Source organism: Pinus tabuliformis, chromosome 7, assembly GCF_031772625.1.
Source record: "Pinus tabuliformis cultivar Carrire ecotype Pingquan chromosome 7, CPIR1, whole genome shotgun sequence".
In the NCBI taxonomy this organism is placed as follows: Eukaryota; Viridiplantae; Streptophyta; class Pinopsida; order Pinales; family Pinaceae; genus Pinus; species Pinus tabuliformis.
In genome coordinates, this window is record NC_142293.1 from 705,622,663 (window position 1) to 705,634,888 (window position 12,226).

Genomic DNA, 12,226 nt, shown 5'->3' on the forward strand with positions numbered 1-12,226 from the left:
AAAATGGAAAAGGAGATGGAGACACTTCTAAAAGAAAAAGAGCAGCAAGCTAGAGTAGTGCAAACCATTCATTTGGCTGTAATCCCAGTAGAAGATACATCGATAGCTGAGGCATCAACATCAGCCACAACCTCGACAACAATTGTCACAACAGAAGGACAGTCTAATAATACACCAATAGATATGGCTAAGTCCATGGAAAATATGTCTATTAAAGACCAATAAATTGCAAAATTAACTTAGAAATTAAATAACTTGCAGGAACAAAATCTTAAAGTAGACAATTTATATCTAGCAGAATTGCAGAAAACACACAAGCTCACACAGAGGACAGAATATCGAGAGAATGAATATGTCATAACTGAGACCATTACAGAAGCCAAATAAAACATCTGGATAGAGATCAATGAAGCTATCATAGGATATGGCTATCTATTGAAATCATATTTGAACAAGATGAGTTGGTCCAGAAATCAAAAGACCATAGAGCATATGTGAAGGAAGACCTTGGCTCCAAACCAAGTGATGCTATAGCTCTAATAAGACTGTTAAATTCAAAATCCAGAGAAGAGTTGGAAGAACTAGATATAGAAGAAAGAACATATACTATTTTAGAAGTGAGAAAAGTTCTCATGAAGAAGAATTTAATGTTGCAATTGGAGACTAAATTCAATAGTCTGGAAAAAATCATTAAGATATTTCATAGGAAACTCAACCTATTACACCAGAAAGGTCTCCCTAGATTACAAGGGATAGGAGATAAATTGGTCAAGCATGAAGATTACCAGCATAAATTGTACACTATTGCTATAGACATGTCAAAATTTGCTAGAATAAGGGGAAAATTAATAGGAAAGGAATTCATGGAAGTACTACACTATGATTTATTGATCAAATGTGGAATCAATCATTTGTTTCTAAGTAATCCTACCTTCGATAAATTCAGAGAGGTAGATGAGGTTTACCGAAAGTTAATCAAGTTTAAACTGCCAGATTAATAGAGGTGCGAAAAATTGTTGGAGTTACTAGAGTAAACAATGATCGAATCTCTAGAAGCACATCAACAGACAACTACTATTCTTCAGGTCTAGTCACCAAAAACAAGGTAGAAAAATAGTGCGAGTCAGATGCAGAATTTCAGTTTCCTAAAATTTTGTACTATTTGTATAAACAGTTTTAGATAATTTAGGATTTTTCCTTGATATTCTGAAATCAAGATGCTTTTGTAATTTTTCTATAAATACTTCATATTAGAAGTAGTAAGGGTTGATTTGTGTATGGAATAAAAATACAATTGATGTATAGCTGCTCCACAAGTTCCAGTGGACAAATTTTCAGTAATATAGAAGCCTTTTAGGATTCTTGTGTTAAATTTTTTTGGTGACGTGATATTCTCTCTTGTTATTGTGTTCTCCTTTGTCAGAAATTTCACATGTGTTTATGACCTATTTTTTTCAAAGTAAATAAAGAATTTAAATTTGTTGAAGTACACTCAATTCAGTGTTTTGAACGATTTCGATGTTTTCAACTGATGATAAGAAATATAATTCTTAATTTCTCTATGTCTAATAGATCCATAGTCATTTCTTCTTTCCCATATCATCAAGCATATAATATCCAACGAATCTGCCTACCTTTCCCTATTAAACTCATCTGTCACTTTTAAAAGGATCCACCTAAAGCAAATTGACTCCATTGCCCAATGGTCCCTGGTCACATTATCAAGCAAACAACCAAACAATCAATTCAAAAACAAAGCCTCGAACTTTCACATCTAGCCTATAATTCTAAGAGAAAAACAAGCTAAATATAATATAGAGATCCCTCTCTAAGTTTAGGAGGGATAGATTCTAGACTTGAAAGTGGTTTTGTGGTTACCTTTGCATTTCTTTCACAGTCATAGGAAATACAAAGTGATAACATTTTGGCGACCATACGGGGGAAGGACAAACTTGCTTCATATTTACTCTTCCCTATATTAAAGTTTGTCTCACTGCTTAAAAAATCCATTTCTAAGATCTGAGCTAAGACTGTATAAGATTCACAAAATTGTGTAATGTTTGATAATTGTATATATTTTGTAGTAGACTTGGCTCCCAAAAGATTACATACTAGAGCGCACCCAGATCCTAATCCACCAAAAATTGTAGATAATCCAAAAAAATTATTAGGAAGCAAAGTTTTGATTCTATTCTCTCACGCCAAAATAAACGGCTTTTTGTGAATGGTAACTCTTTTTATTTTATAAACATTTAATTCACAGACAATGAACCATGCTTGGATATTTTTTTGTTGAGAATTATTTTGATCAGTGCCATGTCTCCTCTCAGAGCCCTACCATTTTCAGATGCTTCAATGCATTCACAATCCTCTCCAATTCCTCGCTCTACCATCCATCTCTCTATTCAAGTATTTATGGGAAAACCAATGCCTTCATTTGCTCAATTATGTCGTCCAAGCATAAATATGTTCCCTAGGGGAATCCTATGCTGCCCCCAACCATAGATTTGGGCCACCAACCTTTATTTAATCAGATCTATTAGGTAAAAGAGACCAATTGTGAATTCAACTTATACGAAATTCACAATTGTCTAAAATAGAACCATCTGGACCTATGTAATGAATTAGGATTGTGGCACTCTTTCCTACCCCAATACATTTTCTCACAAAGCTACGATTACCCCGAATTTGTAACCTGGTTCCAATTGCACGATATATCAAGCCAAAGAACAATAATTGTCTAGAATGGTGAAGTCCTCTTTGTCATTCATGGCCACTCAATTTCGTAGATGCTCTAGATAAAAAACACTCATATAGGGCAACTTTTTCACCCATTTTTCATTATAGAAATGTATAATAAATTGGATTTCCCTCAGAGAGCCAAAGTGTTTGAAATTTTTTTTCCAAATGATTCTCAATTGCCAAAAACAAACACTACCTAATGTCCATGATTTCTTGCATCTTAGGATACTACTTTGACCGGTAGGTAGATGAAAACATTTTTGCATTTCCCTCTATATTCTCCAATGGTGAAAATCCACCATATATTTTTTGTTACTGTGAATTTTTGGCAGAGATGATTCAAGAGCAATTCATGAAATTCTCAAATGAATGAGCTTTTATATATGGATCCATTTTGGTGTATTTATTTATTTATTCTCAGTCAGACAGGTTCTCTTTTCATATATAGAAGACAAACAGTCAAGGGAACCCTTATTCAGTCATTCATTCAACCTCCTTGGTTACAAAGAATAGCACTAAATTTACATTCAGTGATTTTGTAGATAAGTTTTTACACGTGGTAGCCAGTTTTATAAACAGTAATGTAGAGCCCAAAATACATCCAGTGATAAAGAAAATTTTTCATTTGAGTGATGAGACCAAGATAGGGGCTTGATATTTATACCAATCTTTGATATAGATCAAAATATATTTCTATGAATTGCCTCCCTATTAACTGTGTAAATTTGTACCTATTCGAATATTTTCCTTGGAGTTTATCAGGAAAATGATCAACATGGATCAACTGCACTTCTTGGTAGCCAAGAAGAAGGCACAGTTCAAAATAAAAACACAAGTTGGGCCATTTATATGCAATGCAAGGTCAATAGGACAAGAGGCAGAGGCTATCCTAAAGCAGATGAATTTAAAACATAGCTTTACTTGGTCTTATGACCCTTTTGGGGTAATCTCTAAATTAAGAATGGAACAGAAGTATGCTCCCTACACCCATACTCCTAGACCATAAATAAAACAATTTATGAACCAGGAGGAGTGGCAGGAGAATACTCTGTAGGAGGCCAACAAGTAGGTACTATCTACTTGACAGACTCCAATAAATCGAGAAAAGAAAAAGAAAATACCAAGGGAAAGTATTTCCCCTTCAATAAAAGAGATCTCAATGAAATATTTTATAGTATACAGCAAAAAATAGTAGGGTATAGGTACAGGGGAAACTCAGCAGCAGAATACAGACCAACAACAACCCATCATTCTAATAGGTCTATGTATCACTTCAAGGTCAAAGAGGGAGGAGATTATTCCTACATCTCTGGTGACCCTAATGACCACAGATACAACAATATCATCACCATCAAGAGAGGCATACAAGAGCAAGAAGGATCAAAGAATTTTTTACATTTACAGGGAAGTCAAAGAAAATAACCAGGCACTCAAGGCCACCACTTTTTTACAGTTTTGGAAATAGACAACCACCACCCAGCAGAGCCTTCCGTCATATTTTGATGCAAAGAAGAAGAAAATGTGGGTTTCATTCTTTTTGCCTAAACTTGTTCAACCCAGATCAACAGATGATTATAAGCAATATATCTTCTCTTTTCACACAGATACCATCCATCCCATTAACTAGATTGACTTTCATAAGCAGTCTCGAGAAATCCTTTACAACACAATTACAAACACAACTATTGCAACAGCTAAGATTAAGGTTTTAGTAAATAATATTCAAGCACAATTAAAGTTAGAAAGAGTTTCTTCTTAGGCCAAAGGCATAAAGATAAAGTCTTTGGAGGATTTGGTCCTTAAACTGGGATATGATCCCAATGATGTAAAGGAAGTTGAAGAAATAATCAAGAGTAAGAATGCAGATATAGTAGTGTTGAAGAGGAAGTTTAAGCCCCCCTCCACTGAAGATCCACAGTCCAAGGAATGTGGAGAGAAGGAGAAGAAGAAGGAGAATATCTTCAAGATCATCATTGAACAGAATAATAAGATTTCAAAAATGTCAAAGGAGCTGGAGACACTCCCGAAAGAGAAAAAGTACCAAGTTAGTGTAATGTGGGCCATTCTTTTGGTTGTAATCCTAGTAGCAGGTACACTCACAGGTGAGGCATCAACATGATCCACAACATTAATAGCAATTGTCACAACAGAAGGATAGTCTAATAGTACACCAACATATTTGAATAAGGCCATGAAAAATATGGCTATTAAAGACCAAGAAATTGAAAAATTGGAAAATTAAGTCAAAAATTAAATAATTTGTAGGAACAAAATCTTAAAGTAGAAAATGTATATCTAGTAGAATTGTAGAAAACACACAAGCTCACATAGAGGATATAATATCTGGAGAGTCAATTTTTCATTGCTGATACCATTACATAAGCCCAATAAAACATTTCGATAGAGATCAATGAAGCTATCACAATGATATGGCCATCTATTGAGATCATCTTTGAATAAGATGCATTGGTCCAGAAATCAAAAGAACTTATAGCATATGTGAAGAATACCTTGGCACCAAACGATGTGATGCTATATCTCTAATAAGGTTGTTCAATTCAAATTTGAGAGAAGTTTTGGAAGAACTAGATATAGAAGACATAACAAAAACCATTTTAGAAGTGAGGAAAGTTCTCAATAAGAAGAATTTGATGTTGCAATTGGAGACTAAATGCAACATTTTGGAAAGCATCACTCAAACATTTCATATGAAATTCAAACTACTGCACCAAAAATCTCTCCGTGGATTACAAGGGATAGGAGATTAATTGGTCAAGCATGAACATTACCAGCATAAATTATACACCATTGCTATAGATAGGTCAAAATCTGCTAAAATAAGGGGCACACTCACAAGAAAGCCGTTCATCGAAGGACTAAGCTAATATTTATTGATCAAATATGAAATTAATCATTTGTTTCTCAGTAAGCCTACCTTCGAGAAATTCACAGAAGTAGATGGGGTTTACCAAAAGTTAATCAAGTTGAAACTGCTAGATGAACATAGGTGGGAAAAATTGTGTGAGTTACTAGAGTAAACAGTCTTTGAATCTCTAGAAGGACAACAACAACTAGGTGTTATTCTTTAGGTCGAGTCACCAACAACAACCCAAAAAAATAGTGCCAGCCAGATGCAAAAAATTAGTTTCCTAATTTTTTTTTCCTATTTCTGTAAACAAATTTAGATAATTTAGGAATTTGCCTTGGTATTCTAAAATCAAGATGTTTTTGTAATGTTCTTATAAATAATTCATATTTCGAAGTAGTAAGGGTTGATTTTTGTATGGAAGAAAAATACTGTTGATGTAAGTCTACTCCAAAAGTTCTAGTGGACAAATTTTTAGTAATACAAATTCTTTTTAGGATCACTATGTCAGATTTTGTTGGTGAAGTGATATTATCTCTTGTTATTTTTTTTTCCTTTCTATGTGTTTCTAATCTATTTTGTTCAAAGAAAATAAGGAATCTAAATTTTTTTAAGTACACTCAATTCTATCTTTTGAAAAATTTCGATGCTTTCAACCAAAGATAAGAAATAGAATTCTTAATTTCTCTATTTTTAATGGATACTTAGTCATTTCTTCTTTCCCATCTCATCAAGCATATAAGATCCAATTAATCTGCCTACCTTTCCTTGTTAAACTCATCTACAACTATTGAAAGGATCCACCTAAAGCAAATTAACTCGATTTTCCAATGGTCCCTTCTTACATTATCAACCAAACAACCAAACAATCATTTAAAAAACCAAACCTTGAACTTTCACATCTAGCCTAAAATTGAGAATGAAAACAAAGCTAAATCTAACAGAGAGATCCCTCTCTAAATTAGGAGGGCTAGCTTCTAGACTTGAAATTAATTTTGTGGTTACCTTTGAATTTCTTTCATAGTCTTAAGAAATACAGTGCTAACACACAGGTTGAATTTAGTATGGTATATCACCCATTGATGAATGGCTAGACTGAGTAGGTAAACCAGGTATTAGAGGAAGAGTACATTCATCTAGTGAAAATTGCATATAACAACAGTTATCATGAATAATTAAAGATGAGTCCTTTATAATTCTTATATGGGAGAAGTTGCATAACACCAGTTAATTGGAAAAACCTGAAAGATAAGTTACTGCTAGGACTTGATATGCTAGCAGATGTGGAATTATATGTGAAAAATGTCCAATAGAACTTGGAAGATGAAAAATGTAGGAAGAAAGCATACACATATAAGAAAATAAATTATGCATAATTTTAGTTAGGGGACCATGTATATGTTTCAGTGAAACCCAAGAAGATCACTTTGTAGTGGAGGGGATGTGAAAAATTGGCCCCTTGATATTGTGGAGCCATCTAAATTCTGGAAAGAGTTGGACCTATTTGTTAGGCCCCTATACTACTAGTGTAAAACCTTATTGTTATTAGTATAGCCCCCTTATTATATTTTTGTATCCATGTAGTCCCCATATTGTTATTAGTGTGCCCCATAGAAGCCCACTATTGTTATTATTATGCCCTTACATTATTATTGTTCTGTCAGCTCTGATTATATTATGACCCCTTAGACTCCTATATATTGAAAGGAGGTCTTGTCATTGGTATCATCCAAGAATTGTTCATTTGTGTAGTGTAAAGGAGGTTTCCCCCTCAAAGAGGCTTATTTCTAAGGCGTTGATCTATCTTTTCTATCATTTTGTGAGCTAGTTTCATAACACTGTTGCATACCAACTTGCTTTACCTAGCCATATGCGAGTCCATAATGTATTTCATGTCTCTTTGTTAAAGAAATATGTGTATGACTTTAAACATATTATTAACTTGAAGGATGTGCATGTAAGGAATTAATAAATAATGTTCTTTTTTTAATTAATAATGCTTATCAAACACCAATATAAGTTGATGGCATTTTTATGATGTGAAAAACGTAGGAGAGGATTATAAATCTCAGTAAATCCTCTACGTATTCTTGATCGAAGATAAACAATGTTATGGAGGAAAGCTTTCACACAAGTTAAAGTGTAGTGGAGGTAATTTAGCCTGGACGTGGCCACCTAAGAAGATGAAAGCTTTATGCGAGAATCATACCTTGGCCCATTGCAAAGGAAAGAATGAACACCAAGGATGGTGATACATGGAAGTGGGGGAATATGTAACACCCTCTGGTCATGTAAATATGTGTCTTTTTCTTTTTACTATGCAAGACTAGGTAATTCTAGATTGGGTGAAATTATAGTAAAATAAGCATTGATATAAAAGTTTATTTCATTTTTTCTTTCTTGTTAATGTTATGGTAATTCATGGAAATTATGAGAAAATACCCTAAAGAGGAAATCTTCAATTTCTAGGTAGTTGTTATAGTTACTTCCTCCTCCCTTAGAGATTAAAACATCTCAACTTTGGGAAAAATATGAGTCGCAGAAGAGAGAGAGAGAAAAGCCTGAGGCGACAAAGGAGAGGAGAAAAAACCTTGATAAGAAATTGTTAAGGTGAGAAAGTGTACTACTGAGGGGTATTATTGAGATGGACACGAGCCATTGGAAACCCTCGAGAAATGTTCTAGACAAGACTGAAGGTCTTGAGGCCAAATAAAATATTATTTTCTCTAACTTCTCTAGAAACTAAAAAGGCTTGAAGAGAGACCTCAATGCAATTTCTAGTATCATAGGCTGGGTGGTAGCATCTTTTTCCTAGTTTCATTTTCCTCGTTAAATTAATTGAGGAAGATAAGTACACTTTAATTGTTAAGCATGTGTTACTATTTCTTAAATGTTGTGACAGAAATTTTACTATTTCTTAAATGTTGAAGGATGAAGATTTTGTTGTGGATGTATATAGGTGACTACAGAAAGAAAAACGTAAGACCTCTATAGATATTTTCATATTCATTTTTATTAGATTTACCATTATGTTTCTATTAAAGAAAGAAATGATGCCAAAAGTAGTAAAAATGAAAGAGAGTACCTACATTCTTATAATTATTAAATTATATCTTCTAATCTTCTCTAAATTTGAATAGAAAATGATAGGATGACATAGTCCTATAAATACGTAAAACCCAAATCTGGCAAGGAATCCAGTAAATTCAATAAATATAGTTAATTTTTGGGAATATTGTTAACTAATAGAATCATAACTGGATTCTATTTAAACCCGATGAGAAGAAATTTAGAAATTCATTCTAGGAGTAATGTAGAACCTGGTAGACTACATAAGCTTATACCACATGGGCAGAGAGAAGGCCCCAAAACTACAGGTCCACTTCTTTATCCGCCACATTAAGTACTAAATAAAATATACTGTACATTGTTGTGAAAAATCTAACAAGAAATTAACCACTGGAAAAATCAGATCCCAGAAATAAACATCACTTATTTATGTAAAAGCATATGCACTCGAAAACGAAACATGGAGCAAGATAAGAGATAAAATGACAACTACCTTAATTATTTCACAACCAACTATTCATATAAGGGGTGAACAAGGCAGTAATTAATGCATACCAAGTAGGCCCTGAATTCATTCTATAAGAGACAAATCTAATATGGAAACCGGTACTTCTCTATATTTTTTAAAATATATATATATATAAAATAAAAAATAAGGGAAAAATCCATAATTCCCAATATACAATAAATGTTAAGTTCATTGTAAGACATCTACACAGGATTCACGACCAATCTTTACGTGAACATAATAACCGCAAATTGATTCAAATGCTTGTTTGGATGAAGCAAACGCTGCTATGCAACAAAGATTCTTTAGCATAATATGACACCCATGAACTCAAAATTAAGGTCGGGAAAGAGAAAAGAAATTTTCCCGCCAAACCTAGGGTTTAGTAGAACCTAGAAGAAAGGTGAACTAAAGTAAGTCCATCAATGGCTGGAAGGAATACATACCCTGATGAGCCATGAGGATAAGGCATCGTAACCCACTTAAACAAGAGGAGGAAAAAAAAATTGGGGTCAGACATACCCTCATTTCGACCAAGGAAAGAAAAAAGGAAAACCAATGATCTAATTAGGAGAAGGATGGGCATAGGAGAATACCTATTGAAGAATGTGAGAACGCCCTTCACCGACACCTTGATAAAACATTCTTGTTAGTGAGATTAAACGAACATCTATTTTTTCTGAAACCAAAAAGCAAAAAAAAACTTAAGAAACCAAAAAGCGAAAAAAAAAACTTAAGGAAAAGGGGGTTATCTACCGGTGTGATGGCCACCACTCATTTTCGCTAAGAAACCAGAAGACAAGTGGAATTTCATCGATACCTGCAAAAAAGTAGTGAATTCATCATCTAAACTGTAGAGAAAACTAAAAGGAAATGAGAAATAGACTCATGCATAACCTTTTGAACATTGCTGTGACCATGCATTGGGGAAATTAGCTTGATACCCTAACAGTGATAGACCTAGTTGCGAACGCTGTGAAACCCTTCACAACAACAACATACTAACCAAACTAGCATCCCGATGAAGAGTGATTACCCTTAACTTCCTAGTTGAATTCTAAGTCATCTGATCATCGAGTGGCAATCAAAGGGAAAATTTGAGGGCCAGGTGTTCAATGTGCTCAGTGAGAAGTTAATGTAACAAGTATGGTGGAGAAGGCGAGAGACTTCCAATGGACCTTGTGAAAAATAAATAATTCAAGTTTGATAATGTAGCCAACTTATAGAAGGTATATTCATACGATATCATAGAAAGGTTGGGAAACTATTAATGGTCTAGTATAACCTTAAGGGAGGAGTATCAGACTTAATGAAAACAAATATGTATGCCACATTCCAATAAGGTAAATGCAAAAGTACTAAGCTAGTGTAAGAGAAAGAAAGAGTTTGACTACACATTCACTGAAATATTAACCAAGGCACCGAGCTAAGTTCATGATATCATAGTCCATACTATCATAAACTACTCGAAAGAAATAATTGGATGATCTTATAGAAAAATTAAGGTTATGTTTAATCTCTTGGATTAATTGGTTAGTAATTTTTTAATTTTCTGTACTACTCGAAAGAAATAATTGGATGATCTTATTGAAAAATTAAGGTTATGTTTAATCTCTTGGATTAATTGGTTAGTAATTTTTTAATTTTCTGTTGTGGTGTGGTTGTGCCTGTTACAAATATTTTAATAGAACAATTTATTTGATGTCTTCTTTTATTTTAATAAAAGAAGACATCAAATATTTTTTCAATTAACTATTAATAGCTCCATAATTTCAGGCTCTCTCTTTTCAAAATCCAAATCACATTGCCCTCATGATGGACGCACTAAGCTAGTCCCAAACGTTGGTTTCATAAAACTGTTCACAGATTTTTCCAAAAACAAAAAAAATTAATAATTATAAAAGTCAATAAATATTGTGTTAATAGCTACCGTAATTATGTAAATCAAATAGTTGATAAGCATTAAAATACTTATTCAAAATACATGCTATATTGTTAAGATTTAAAAGACATGAAAATAAACTAAATTCTAAATTTATTTTAAATTATTAATTATTCTAAAAAGAATTAGTCAATCATTTAAATATACATTTGAAAAAACATATAATAATATTATAAATCATGGAGATTCATTCTCACTTTAGCATGGAGGTTCTTAATTTACTGTTAGGATTTGTTCCAATACTATGACATACTGATACCACATTCCCAAAGAAACATAAGACATGTTCGTATGACACACCTTCATAAGACAATTTTCTTAATTAATAAATTTAATTAAAAGAGAAAAATGGCATAATTATTTTGGAGACAAATATCAACATTTAATCTGTGAATATTACTAAGAATATTCAAGAATATTCTATGGAGATTAAATCCTTACCACCTATCAAATAATTTTTTATAATTAAATTAAAAATTTGAAAGAGTTATTTCAAAATAACATAAAAATTAAATAAATTATAGCTTTATTATTATTATCATTATTAAAAAAAATTGATATATGATTTAAACATATATACATTTAAAAATCATGTAACAAGGTTATTAAACATGAAAATTCACATCCACTTTTCCATGGAAATTTGATTTGTAAATAGGCTTTGTTCCAATATCATGTGCCAATTACTAATAGCACATGCCCAAAAAACTATAGCTCATGTTCATATGACATATTTTTAAATTAATCAATTTAATTAAAATACCATAAAAGGCATCACTACTTTGAAGATAAATTGTAAATCTTTGATATGTGACTACTATTAAGAATATTCAGTGAAGGAAAAATTCCTACATTCCATTTGATAAATTTTTATAATTAAATTGAAATTTTGGAAGATCTATTTCAAAATAAGCATGCCTATAGACCTAAAATTTCTTATCACAACTGTCAATAATTAAATTAAAATATTGAGTGCTCAAATTCAAAATAAACACACCTATTATAAACATAATTAACAATTTTATCTATATGAATTAATTTATTAAATAATAAAAAAATAAGGAAAATATTGGCATTAAGCAAAAGGAATTTTACATGA

At 32.4% G+C, this 12,226-nt stretch overlaps 1 long non-coding RNA gene across 1 annotated transcript; it reads right to left on the reverse strand.

The window, feature by feature from the left end:
• Positions 1-9,354: 9,354 nt before the first annotated feature.
• Positions 9,355-10,007, reverse strand: LOC149249463 (uncharacterized). Its single transcript, XR_016265856.1, has 3 exons — positions 9,942-10,007; positions 9,782-9,816; positions 9,355-9,666 (listed from the first exon to the last, which is right to left on the reverse strand). It is a non-coding gene; the product is annotated as an uncharacterized LOC149249463 (long non-coding RNA).
• Between the last annotated feature and the right edge of the window lie 2,219 nt (positions 10,008-12,226).